Raw genomic sequence first — 12,925 nt, 5'->3', positions numbered from 1 at the left:
TTTTTTTTTTTTGAGCGAAGATACTTTCTTTGTTACCATAGCTATAGCTATAGCTGTATATATATATATATATATATATATATATGTGTGTGTGTGTGTGTGTGTGTGTGTGTGTGTGTGTGTGTGTGTGTGTGTGTGTGTGTGTGTGTGTGTGTGTGTGAATATATATGGGCGTTCATGTGTGCATGTAGGTGCGTATATGCATGTATTTCCCTCCCCCCCCCTTTCTTTATGCCAGCATCAACCAATGCGGGTGTTCTTCTTTCTTTCCTTCCTTTTTTCTTCATTGGTTGAACTGCAGAACCAGCATTAATCGCGTATGTGCACCCAATTGTTTCTGCACTGTTTGCCCCACTGCTGCTGCCTGTTGTAATGGGAGTGGGAACTCCGTCACGTAGGCTGTCGTTCTTTTTTTTCCCCCACCACCTCCGTCATCATTTTTTGTTTATTGACGGGAAATAAACAGTATTATTAAACGAAATGACGAATGTTACGCGCAACATTTCGAGTGAATGTTTTAAAATCAAGCATATACAAGGAAAGTGTGTGCTGGTTATCACGCTCATGCATCTTCGTCAGTCATGTAGCAGTGCAGTTGCCTATGAGAGAAATGCTATCGGCATTTGCAGCGGCTGTCGGGCGTTTCGCTAGAATAGCAGCTTGGGCTTGCTCGTTTTCCATCCTGGTGTTAACAGCGCAAAACGTAGAAGGGACACGAGACGAGAAGGCGACACCGCGAGCGCAGCTCATTTGGCGCCGCGATTATTTCCACAAGAATAATACCGCTGCCACGCACTCACTTTCGATGACTCTCGAAGCCTTGAGGTCAATATAACACGCGCGCGCCATGAACTGTCTCCCGTGTGCGAGCTCGCGGAAAGGAGCGAATGGGGCGCGTGGATTTCAATAGCCATTGAAAGTGCACACGTGACCGCGGTCTATATATATGAATTAGAGATTTATCGCGGATACTTGCGCCATATTCATAAGTATAAATTGAAGCGTTGTCCTTCCTTGATTCGGTTGCCATGAAATTAATTACACTTCGCTTACTAATATGCAGAACGCTATAGAAATATCTGTACATTTATTGACAAAATTAGTGTGTATTCTCTATTGAGTGGCTGCTGCAAACTTGTAAATGTCTTTAATGTTTATACGTCAGGCGTATAAGCTCAAGATCTGCTTAGGATTGTCTGCAAAAACCGTGATGTGTGTTCTGTACTGAGTGACGGCTGCCAGCCTGATGTTAAAAGTCATTAGCTTAGTTTGTGATAACAATCTGATGCCTCATCAAAAAAATATCAAGAGGTAATCGGAAATTCAAGAACCATTTTTGTAAGGGATATGCGCCATCAAACTCGCCGTAAACATGCACTGTTGTTCCAATTACTTCTTTAACACAACGTTCATTTGTTCATAGAAGCACAAAAGTAACTGGAACGACCATGTATTTCGTCGCACATTTTCGGAAATGATATCTCGCAATTGTTGTCCTCCTGTAGATTCATTTCAAGTGGACGCGTCTTGCAAGCTCACCGGCTAAAGTTCGTAAGCTTCAATATGTGCCGTAGAGTAATTATTTAAGAAGATAATTAGCGAATTTTTGGTAATTAGTTGATTATGTGTTTCGGTTTATCGTGCTAGTAATGTCCGCCTCTTCGACAGAGCCAGCTCATCGACAAGTATTATGCTATCTGCCTCAGGCGATTTTTAAAAATTTTGTAGGCCTTAAAAATGATCACCCCGTAAACCGCGTTGCATTTGTAGCCCGAGGACGCTCCTCACTGCTCAAGCTATTCACACGGGTGATGATAACGGTCGGACTGTCCTGACGTTATTCCAAGAGAAGTTTTCACATCGTTTTAGCCATCTATAAGGTCTGGATATCCTCAAGGACGTCATTGCAGTATGGACAGAAAAGGAAACCAACCAACCAGTCAAACAAACAAACAAACTTGGAAGCTGTATTTGCTCGGGAATGCAGTCTGTTATTGTAGGAGCCGTTGCTGTGCTGGTGCTGATGCTGATTGTGCTGATTGTGCTGATGCTGGCACTGACGGCAACACCACTCCGCGGCATTTCGCAGCAAATGCGTAAACAACACTTTGCGCGCCGCAGGCGTCAGGTCAATCGCAGGGCGTGCTTTAAAAATTTCTAGTATGTTCCACCTTTTCTTCTGTACATTTCTAAATTGTTTGGGTTATCCGGAAAAGAAACGTTACTGAAAGAAACTGCGCAGCTACTTCAGGGGTATTGATCGTTTTTGTGTTTTTTTGTGCATTTGCTTCACGAACCTGAAAATCTCGCACGTATAACTGCCAACGCTGATGAAGTGAAGAGAGAGAACGACGTGGTTGCACGTGCAACGACGCAGTGAGCACCAGTGCAACGTTGGTGACCGGTGCACCAGAACATCACCACAGGGAGCCACCGGCGCTATTGGCCTGTGGGCTCTTGCTACGTTTCGCTTGCTTGCTTGCTTGTGTGCTGCTTGAAATTATCATCATAGCACTCTCTTTTGCCTGCGTCCGATTCGATTGCGTACGAGTAGTTGAGATCTGCCAATGTCGTTCATACTTCAGCTTTCTTTGTGCGGACCAGACACACTTGTGACCATAGCAACGGCCCTGTCAGCACTGGCGCAAGTGGGTTGCAACAAATGCGCTCTTAATGCTTCCACACTGTCCCGGGAGCACATTAAACGCTATTTCAGACGCAGCTATACTACATCACAGAAATCATTGGAAGGCCCCTTTCACTTTTCTTTTCCTGCTCCTTATCACATCTAGAGATCGTTGAATTCAGACCGAAAGTTTACACAAACTGCGCCAAGCTCAGCTTTTTTTTTTCTTTCTTTCTTTAAGCTTTAATTAACTTGAAGCTATTGGGGTAAATGGGATGCAAAAGAGGATCTAAGGCGACCAGATTTTTCAAATACAGTCATATATGGCTCAACAGACAATGAATTCAAGAAAAGCGCAGAGGAGATTGTTTCTTAATTGAAATATACAATTAATTATGCGTGAGCGGTAAATTTGTGATAAGCTTGCGCTCATTCTTCTTGTGCAGACTTTTGAGTTATCAGAGACGTTATATTTTGAGATGTATTAGGTTTCGTCTGCTGAGATACATATAGAAGTTATTGTATGATCTAATGCTACTAATTGTATAAACTTTGTATCTCTATGTGATCAGTTGTACCAGTTGTGCCTCACCCCCTCTCCCTTTGTTCCCTACTAACACCGTCATGTGAGGACCTTTAGAGGCATTTCTGAATAAATAAATAAAATAAATGTTCGATAAAATGAATCCTGATAAAATGAAACCTTGCTCTTTTGGAGACCTCCTCTAGCTGCGTCGTGGTGGCCGCGCGAAGGAGACTTACTTGCACAGACCGCGGAGGTCGATGTGAAGCGTCGTTGACCTATAGACAGATAGGATATCCACGTGCAGCGAAAAACACTGTGGAATACATTGAGCATATTTCGCTAGAGTGTTATAACATCCATAGAGATGTGTACAGTGCGGAAAGGAAACACCACTGCAGTATTTAATCTTGCATAACTACGAGAAGTTATCGCATTTTAAAGAAAGTTGGTGTCTTATACGATGCCTTAGGTGGATATAAATTAATGAAATATCATTGCGGACGCCTTCTTGTCTAAATATTTAGGTGTTTCCTTTAACAATATATGTTACTCTACTTATTAAGGAAAAGCATACGGGCCAGAGGCTCGCTAAAAAAAAAAAACCTCATATTATTCGTTTAAGTATGACGCACAAACTCAAATTGACAGCTGCATCTGGAAGGTTCGCAATGCCATGTTTGGACTGAGGACTAGAAACCACTCAGTCTAAAGTTACTAGTATAGGCAGCGAAGAAAATCGTTTTTATCGCAGAATCCCAGGTTCCTGCACTTTTGATCGCAGCTGTAAGTAAGGTCCTTTTTGGATTTAGAGATCTAGCAGCGGAAAGGCCAACTAGTTGTGGTGGAAACCGGACAAACACGGTTGGGGTATCGGTAGAGCAAAGGCACAGAGGAGATATACGAAGCAGCGTATGCAAGCTAAAGTTGACCTCCTGTAAATGTACAGGAATGCACATATCCAACACGAGACTTCATTTGAAAAAAAAAAGAAAAAGAATAAAGAAAGAAAAAGCACTGAATCCGTTCAGAGTAATGACGGATTCTTTCAAAACTATACTTTCGTTAATTTTTTTTGCGTTAGAAAGGTTGATTATAGGAATACAAAATGAAGGTCAAAGTTCATGATGTTTTTAAACTTTGCTCCGAAACACCATTGCCGGTAAGCAAGTTTGAGGTCACGGATTTCAAAGTATGTTCTTTTTTTTTCGTATTTGCGTCGTTGGTGGCTCAGTTAAAATTTGTGAAACTGGAACACAGTGTAGTCCATTCTTACCGACAAACACTTAACTAGGCCCGAGCAGACGCCGTTGAAAATCATGGCAGTCCAGGTGCGGGAGCTTCAAGGAGGCGTCGCCACCCGTCTTTCGTATTTTCTTTCTTTCGTGGTAAGAGTGTGCGGTTCTATAATGCGAAGGCGCTATATGCCCCATTACGCGAAAATACGGCGTTGTCTGCGGCGGCGTGACCAGAATATGGTACCAAAAACGGCCGACAACGCGAAGAGTAAAAGCTCGGACTGACGTCAAATTTATCAGGCATGTTTCTGTAACCAAACTAAATTGATTTCTTCGAAAAGAAAGTCAGGTAAATTTCGCCCTGGGTAGGAATCGAACCCGGGCCTCCGCAGTGCGAGAAGAGCACGCTTCCCCAACGTCAGGGAAGATCCACGGTTTGGCTGACTGAAGTTGGCGTGCCTAGCGCGTGCGCCATTGCACACGTGACGTCACTGCCTCTGTCGCTGCCTCCCACGTGCCACTTGCACTTCGGATTGCACCGGCGCCGTCTCTACCGCGATGCACTCTCGACGCCAAATCATGAGCGTATAAAATAACGTGCGCCTAGTGCGTGCGTCATTGCACACGTCACGTCGCTGCCTCCCGCGCGCCATGCACTTGCTCTTTGGATTTGATCAGTGCTGTGTGTCTACCGCGATCACCCCCGAAGCGTCCACCTCAGCGGCAGCTGTGAAACGCGGTCGCTCACGGAAGGACGCTTCAGAAGACGAAGAAAAGAAGACGACATAATCGCGACAGACCTATCATTAGGCGTATAGTAAAATTCATCGTTCTGCAGCAACGTGGTCCGAACGTTTCCAGCCTGTGGCCGACGCATACGCAAATGCAGACACTCACCGATCCAGCAGAAAGAAATTTAACGCATGTCGAAAGCATCAATCGAAAACATTTAACCTAAGCGATTATAATGCTTTCGCATTCCCACACGTAAGCAGTCTTAAGTGTCTGCCGATTTTTCTTCTTTTTTTTATGGGGCAATTCATCAATGCAGCTCAAATTGTATCTTTAGTGCCCTTCTAACCAAATATTGCTACGACAATCGCAACATTACGTAAAGAAAGAAAGAAGAGGAGCGGGGATTAGGTGGTCATGGCCGCTCCACGTTTCAAAGGGCCTGCTCCTATCGCCATAGAGTACGTCGTCCACCCAGCTTATCCAAACAGCTGCCGCGCACGCCGGTGCAGCGTCCTGCGCTGACGCGCACAGCGTGGCGTGCCCTTCGCATCGTCTGGCCCGACGCCCTCTCGGCACGTGCCGCAGAGAAAATGTGGAAGAATTGTTTCAGCGCCGCCGCAGCGCTGCACCCGATAGTCTGCACGCTTCCCCGTTATCCGTCTTCTTCGCGCTTCGCTCTATCATTGCTTTTTTCTCTTTCCCCCTCAGTGCATTCAGGTTGCAGACGCGCAGCGAGAAGGGGAGTGCGACGCGCTGGCTAGCCCTCGTGCTAGCTCTTCGCGGAGCCGAAAGAATGCGTGCTGCCACCTGGTCGAGTGCTGCTGTAAACCCTGCTGCGAGCTGCTTCCCACGTTACGCGAGCGGCGGCGCTCGCTCGATTCCTTCGTCCCGGCGCTTCGCTTTACCCGTGCGAAGAGTATAACCTGTTACAAAGGGCTTAACCGTAGGTTCCTGTTCGTAATAACAGTTCTCTTTTAGAGCGCAGCTCTTTGGCGTCCGTTCCTGGGTTTCGCGTCGTCGTCGGCGTTGGCCTCGTAACCAGCTCCGCCCCCCTTCGCTGGAGTGGGAGACGAAGGACGCGAGCCGCGAATGGCGGAGACCAATGAGAGCGGCCCCTTCGGTGACGTGCGCGCGCGATGCTGGTGTCATGCGGACCCTCCTTACGGCTCGATGCGCACTCGTGTCTGGTCTCAGCCGATCCGCTCGTTTCGTACTATCGTCTGCTCGCGCCACAGCTCTCGCCCGCGCCTGTTTGGTTCTGTTGGGTCGGTCTCGTTCGCGCTTGTTTTGGTTGTTATTTCGACAACAAACGGTTACAAATATCCCTCGAGGCCAGCGCACCTTCCACAACTTAATGCGGTGAGTGTAAGACTCGTATCTCCGCGAATCCCATTCATGCAAGTGCGACGACTGATGCACGGCGGAGGCCAATATGGCATTAAGGGCCCAGTTGTCAACGTCTTTGTGAACGTCTTTGAGAATCAAGCATTGGTGTACCAAGTCGAACATATATCAGTCTATTTCTCCGACCACAAAGCTTCCTTCATGACTGTCAAGAACTGTTAGTGGAGTCTTTGTTAAAGGAATACGTGTGAAAAATAAAAAAAAAATTCTGTGATAGCGCATTCATGTGTTGCTCGATTTCTTTGCCTCAATCTATCGAAAAGGTGAAACAGCTTATTTGCTGCGCTCAAATTTCGCATTAGGAAGTAACGTAATCGTCGGTAATTTTTTTTCTTCCTTCCTCGGATTTTGTCGACATCGTATCCGTTTGTCACGTATTATCCGAGTACCAAGCACTCATGTTTTTTACGTTCACTTCGCTTTTCGCGACCTCAAAATTGTCCCTCGCGTTATAATCGGTCTCCGTATAAAACGTCGGATATTACGGTTTTTATTATTATTATTATTATTATCGTTGTTGTTGTTGTTACTACTTTCACTGACAACACGTCACATGAAGTGCCGCTAAAATATTCGTTGGTCAAATAAAATAACAAAGTTGCTCCTTTGCAGGAAAAAAAAGTTAGGGAAATGTAATCGTTTACCCTCCTTATCTCTCTTATTTATCCTGCTTAGAATGACAGAAATTCAGTTGGTGCTGACAAGAAATTTTGAATTCTTGAACACGATAAAATTTTTGTCTTTATCTCTTAACAACTTCTCGCACCGTCTGATTCTCCCGGAGAGAGAAAGCATCCAGTGTTACGTCACGAGTACGATCATATTCAGTCCAGCGCTTCGTTAAGTCGATTCACAGTATCAATCATGAATCACTGTCAGCTGTACTGACACTTACGCATACACATTCTGCTGAAGGAAGCGTTATAAACTTCAGCCGGCAAGTCGGAAAGCCTGCCAAGTCGGTCTGTAAAAGTACTAAATCGCAAAGAATTTGCTCCCTCATATACAAACGGACCTAAAACAAAGTAAGAAACAATGAAATCAAACACTATTATTCTAAAATATGTGCGATTGTGTACGTGGTATATATATATATCATTTTTCGTTGAGTTAGAGTTGTAAACTTGTTAGTTTCGTTTTTCGAAAATTTTCAATTTTTGCCAATTTTTAATAAAAAATTGGCAACCTAACTCAAAAATTCGAAACCAACAGTCACTAGATTTTAAGTTTTTCTTTTAGATAGTACATACCTCGTCAAATTTGGTGTACTGGTTGCCGAGAAAAACGAATTCTCCTTTTACATGTAGTTAGATAGGAGCCCCGGAGCTAAAGCTTCCTCAGGAAGCTTTAGCTTTCCGAACCCCATATATATATACACACACACACACACACACACACACATATATATATATATATATATATATATATATATATATATATATATATATATATATATATATATATATATATATGTGGGGGGGGGGGGTCGGAAAGCTGTTCGGCAAATGCTCCATGCGCATTTCTGCTGACGCCGTGAGGTTCCGTACAAAGTCCGAGGGCAATAAAATCGTCGCCGCGCGCCGTGTGCTGTATGTGCAAGTGGAAGCTTGCGAGGGAAGCGGGTAGGAAGCGCGCTGTCTTCCGTCGCGCTAGCGTACTAGCCGCGCGCAAGGATCCGGGGGAAGGTAAGGGAGGGGGCATTCTACTCCGGGCGGCCGCGCGCGCCCACCCGGGCCGCTGTATCTTGAAAGCCAGCTGCGACGGGGACACAGTCCAACCGCGCGCTTTTTCGCGTTGATGCGAGACGCAGCACGAAAGCCAACTCGCTCGCTACCGCTGCCATGCTTCCTCACTCGCATAGCGTTTTGACAGCGAATTTCCGCTGTCGTCGTGCGAGATGTGTTCATTCTTGCTTGTGCGCGCGTTTGTTCATTTAGTTCGTATGCATATGTTTGCAAGCTTAAACGGCCGATAAAACTATCCTTACTTCGTTTAGCACGCCGTCTACGAATTTGCTTTCGCAATCGATGCTTCGCCTTTCAAACGAAACTGCAACTTTTTTTTCTTCCAGCAACGGCATCAAGACTTGCATCTAATGATAAGTTGAAGTTTTATCGATCTCATGCAAGGCGCGCGAACTGGTCGCGTCGACTTATCTTGCTGTCGACAACACACACTGGAAACAGGTAAGAGTTGTTTCCTTTTTTCTAGTGCGCGTGCGCGCACGTTCAATGTTCCCAACGAATTCTGCGAAGAAGTGCTCACCTGCGCAGATCTTCGGCTGCATTTGACGCATATGCTACGTTGAGGAGCAGGCACTGCCGTGCTTGCAACATTACGGCAGACAATCACGCATTGCATTCTCCTCCGAACCTTGCCGGCTTCCCGATCACGTATCTCTCGCCCGCTCGGAAACACAGACGCGAGGCAATATGCAGTGCAAAAGGAAAGATAGTTGAGCGTGTTGGTACGGCCACACGATATTGAATTGCAGCGCGTAGTGACAGAGACCGTGTCTTGTCTGCTTCTAGACTGTGTCACTTCACGCTACAATTCAAGAAAATGCAGCGCACCACTGCACTTTCACGGTGCCACACAAATGAGTTGAGAATACCAAGAGCTTATATTAAAACCATACTAATTTATTGGGCTGACGCACGACGACAGGGATAACTCGAAGAAACAGCGATAATAAAATTGCTCCAACGCCGCATGCGGCTTGTGGTCACAGTGTAACGCTAAAGGTCCATTAAAAGAGAACGCGCCCTAGGAATGCACCTATAGGCTTCATTCGGGGACATCTTGGGAAGGCGTACCGCCGGTGTCCTCGCTCTTCACGCCCTTGGTGCCGAGTCTACACAGAGGCAGGTCGCCGACGGCAGCGGGAGGAACGGCGCCCCGGGCGCGCACGACGCCGGCCGCGGTGAAGGCCAGCTCGGTGGTGCTGCTGAAGGGAACGTAGGCGGTGAAGCCTGCGTAGCGATGGCCCATCTCGGGTGCGCGGTCCGGTCCCAGCGTGCTCCGGGGTGCGCCTACGGTGCTGCCGGCACTGGGCTCCGCCGGCGTCCACGGCGGTTCGGTCGAGGCGGCAAAAATCGAATTCTTGGCTTTCGACGAAGGCGTGGCGTCGAAGGGTGTCCCGAGACTCGAGTCGACGACGTCTGGAGCAAAGCGGCCCGAAGGGAACGCGACGTGGTCCGCGGTGAAACCTGAATAGGTGTCCGCCGACAAGCGCAGGTGGACTAGAGCTACGATTACGATGAACAGCAGTATCCGTTCCATGTCTGTTATGGTCCCCGCTTGCCGGCGGCAGCTACGCTCTCGGCACATTAGAGTGAGCCTCGAGTTCACCGACGGGAAGGTTTTTATGAAAGCAGCCATGTTCTGCGCATGCGCCTCCTGCAGCTCTAAGCAGTCGCCTATACGTGCAGCGATACTGTTAAAGAACACCTCGACCGTACAGATAAAGCGCAGGGCATGCTCAGGTCACCGCATCGTGCCCTTTATTATTTGTTAATTCAGATTTTTAAACTTTCAGCGGCAAGGAAACAAAGTGGCACAACTTAAGTTGCTGTCGAGGGAGTAAGTTGAACTCGCCGTGAAAGAAGAGCAGACAGTTTTATCCGAACAGGCCCCCGCGAGTACTTTGCTAGCGGAACATAACAGTTACTTGAAAGGAAAACGAGCTGTACAACGAGGCACTATATATGAGGAGAAGGCACGCGCACACACACGAGCGCTAACTGACAACTGAATTAATAATAGACACACGAAAGGACATACGTACTGAAGAAATGTGCGCGCTACGTCAAGTGGGGCTGAAAAAAAAAAAAACACTCGCGTAAGCCGGATGGCCAACGAAGCCTTTATCACGCAGAGAAATGCAAGAGAGGCTCGCGCAAGGAGTGCCGCGCTCTGTGTCCTGTTCAGTGGCGTAGCAACAGGGGGGGCCGGGGGGCCGTGGGCCCCGGGTGCAAGGGGCCAGTGAGGGGGGGGGGGGGTCATATACGTCTGAAGACACCCCTCTTTCCGCCGGCTACACCCGGGGAGGGGGGGGGGGACAGAAGACCTATGGGCCCCGGGTGCCAGACGACCTAGCTACGCCACTGGTCCTGTTTCTGAGATCATCTCGTTAGGGCGCTGTAAAGAAGAAAAAAAAAACGTTAGTTTGCAGTCTTCAATCATTAGGAATTACGGGACAGATGGCATCTACAGATCGCTTGCGCTCTATACGCTCAAATGAGATGGCATGTAAGCCATGTGCATGTTTACTTAGGAGCGCAAGCATGCTCGACAGTATGCCAGTGAGATCGGAAGGAGCTGAGTTGCACCAATGGCCGATTCCGTATGCCAGCGTCATGCCACGACTGTATTGACGAAATACAGAATGCGCCTCTCGAAACAGTTGGTGCGAGTGCGGAATAGATGCAGACTGCAACGCTTGTGGACTGGTCGTGCTGCATATATATGGGGACCGTTTCAGGATCTTGATGCTATGTTTCGCGAACTCAGATTATGTTTTCTTTTTGCATTCCGCCTAATTACATCATTAGGCTTAATTATTTATCAACTTCTCAAATATTGTAACTGGATTAAAATACACGGAAATTGCCTCGGGCGGCCAGTCGCGCGGCAATGTCGCGTACATTTGCGGGCTTCTTTCACGCTCGGAAAAACACTTTTATGTAGCACGTGTCGAGCAACTTAAAGCTGTATCGGGAGCTTTTCATGTTGCTCTACAATTTTATCATTGACACTTAAATCTAATTATAATATTTGAGAAGCTGAGTAATTAATTAATACTCATTATATAATTAGACGGAATGCAAGAAAGATAATCTGAGTATCTCCAAGCGACAGCAAACAACATTACCTCGGTTCCGTCCAGCTATGTGACATTCGCATATCTTAAAATCTTGGTGCATGAAAGTTGGGACACCCTGTATTTTTAATGCTTGCAGTGATGCTGACTGCCCACTATTTTGACCGTTAGCGTCGCTGCGCAGTAGCGCTATCGTTACACTTTAGCGCATGCTCGCAAAAAAGGGAGAAGCAGGTCGTAACAATGCTTTTGTTTGCTGTACCCCAGCGCCATGCAAGGTGCAAACAGCCACGATCTCTCGGAAAAATCACTGCTCCAAACAGCGACGCCGCATTTCGTGCACTTGCGCCGTGAAATAAGCCTATAGCTTTCAGGGGAGAAAAAAAAACGCTTATTTCTTGTTGTGAACAAGCCTGTATTCTATGCAGAGTTTAGTCGACTAAATGCAGTCTCTTCTGTTCTTGCTGACGCAGAGGCGCAGACAATCGGGCACCTTGTGAAAACAGTCCACGCTAACATTAAAAGTAAGCCGACGTGATTATTCCTGCATTTTTGCATGCCTTTAGGCGCATGTAGGCAGCAGCAGCTACGGAATATAGTGTCGTCTAATGCCGTCACCAAGTCGTCCGGTCCGAGTCGACACCGTTTGAAGCCCCCCATTCTCAGACAAAGTTCAGCAAAACAGGGGGCCAGCTTCATTCATACCATGTGTTATTGCTTATGGTGGGTTTTGTTACTTTCATTTATGGCTTCTGCGTGCTATCTGTGTTATCTCGCTTTCAGTCCTGCGCGATGATGCGAATGCGGTATTAGATAGTTTTTACGTAATTGTCATATCTACGCTACGCAGTCTGGAACTGTCCTGATTACCGTCGCTTGATCTAAAAAACTCAGTGCCCTTCCACTCAGTGAAGAAGGATGACCAGCGAAGCTGCGTATGTGGGCTCCTTAATGGCGAACTGCACCTCCTCCGCGGGTCGGCCCGGCATTGCACTATCTTCGGGATCGGCCCACGTATGGGGAGTTGTTTTGCTTACCACAACGATACAAAAATTTCCTTGGACAGTAGAGGTGTACAGCTTCGCTGCAAAACCTACGACTACGCGCTATAAATAAGAAGCCGATTGCCAACACCATCATCGGACCCGACCCATCGACCGCAGACCGTGCTATCAGTATTGCTATCGTTACTGCTTCTGTTTATACACGCGCCGATGAAATTCACATTTCCCATCTCATACTACCCCTGCTTGGCGCATTTGAAACGATACGCCTTCCTAGCGGATTACCTCGTTTACACGAGATACGATACGGCTGAAAGTTCCTTCAATAAGCTCCTCTCCCATTCAGCGGAGGTATACAGTCGCAGGTCGTCACAACTGGCACAAATTCTCCTGATAAAGATCGAGTGCAAGCTCGCCAAAATCGCGGGAACTTGTCTGAGTAGCTGAGAGGTGTGCCCGTCCTGCATGGCCACGTAGTACAAGTCGCTCTTTCCGCGATTGAGAAGAACTCGCCAGGGAGCGCTAAAGTACGAGTAAAACACCCGCAAGCGTTTTGCTCGTCATATCGTTTGA

Source organism: Dermacentor albipictus, chromosome 1, assembly GCF_038994185.2.
Source record: "Dermacentor albipictus isolate Rhodes 1998 colony chromosome 1, USDA_Dalb.pri_finalv2, whole genome shotgun sequence".
Taxonomy (NCBI): domain Eukaryota; kingdom Metazoa; phylum Arthropoda; class Arachnida; order Ixodida; family Ixodidae; genus Dermacentor; species Dermacentor albipictus.
The sequence above is the reverse complement of the archived record's forward strand: the minus strand, read 5'-3'. Positions refer to the sequence as shown.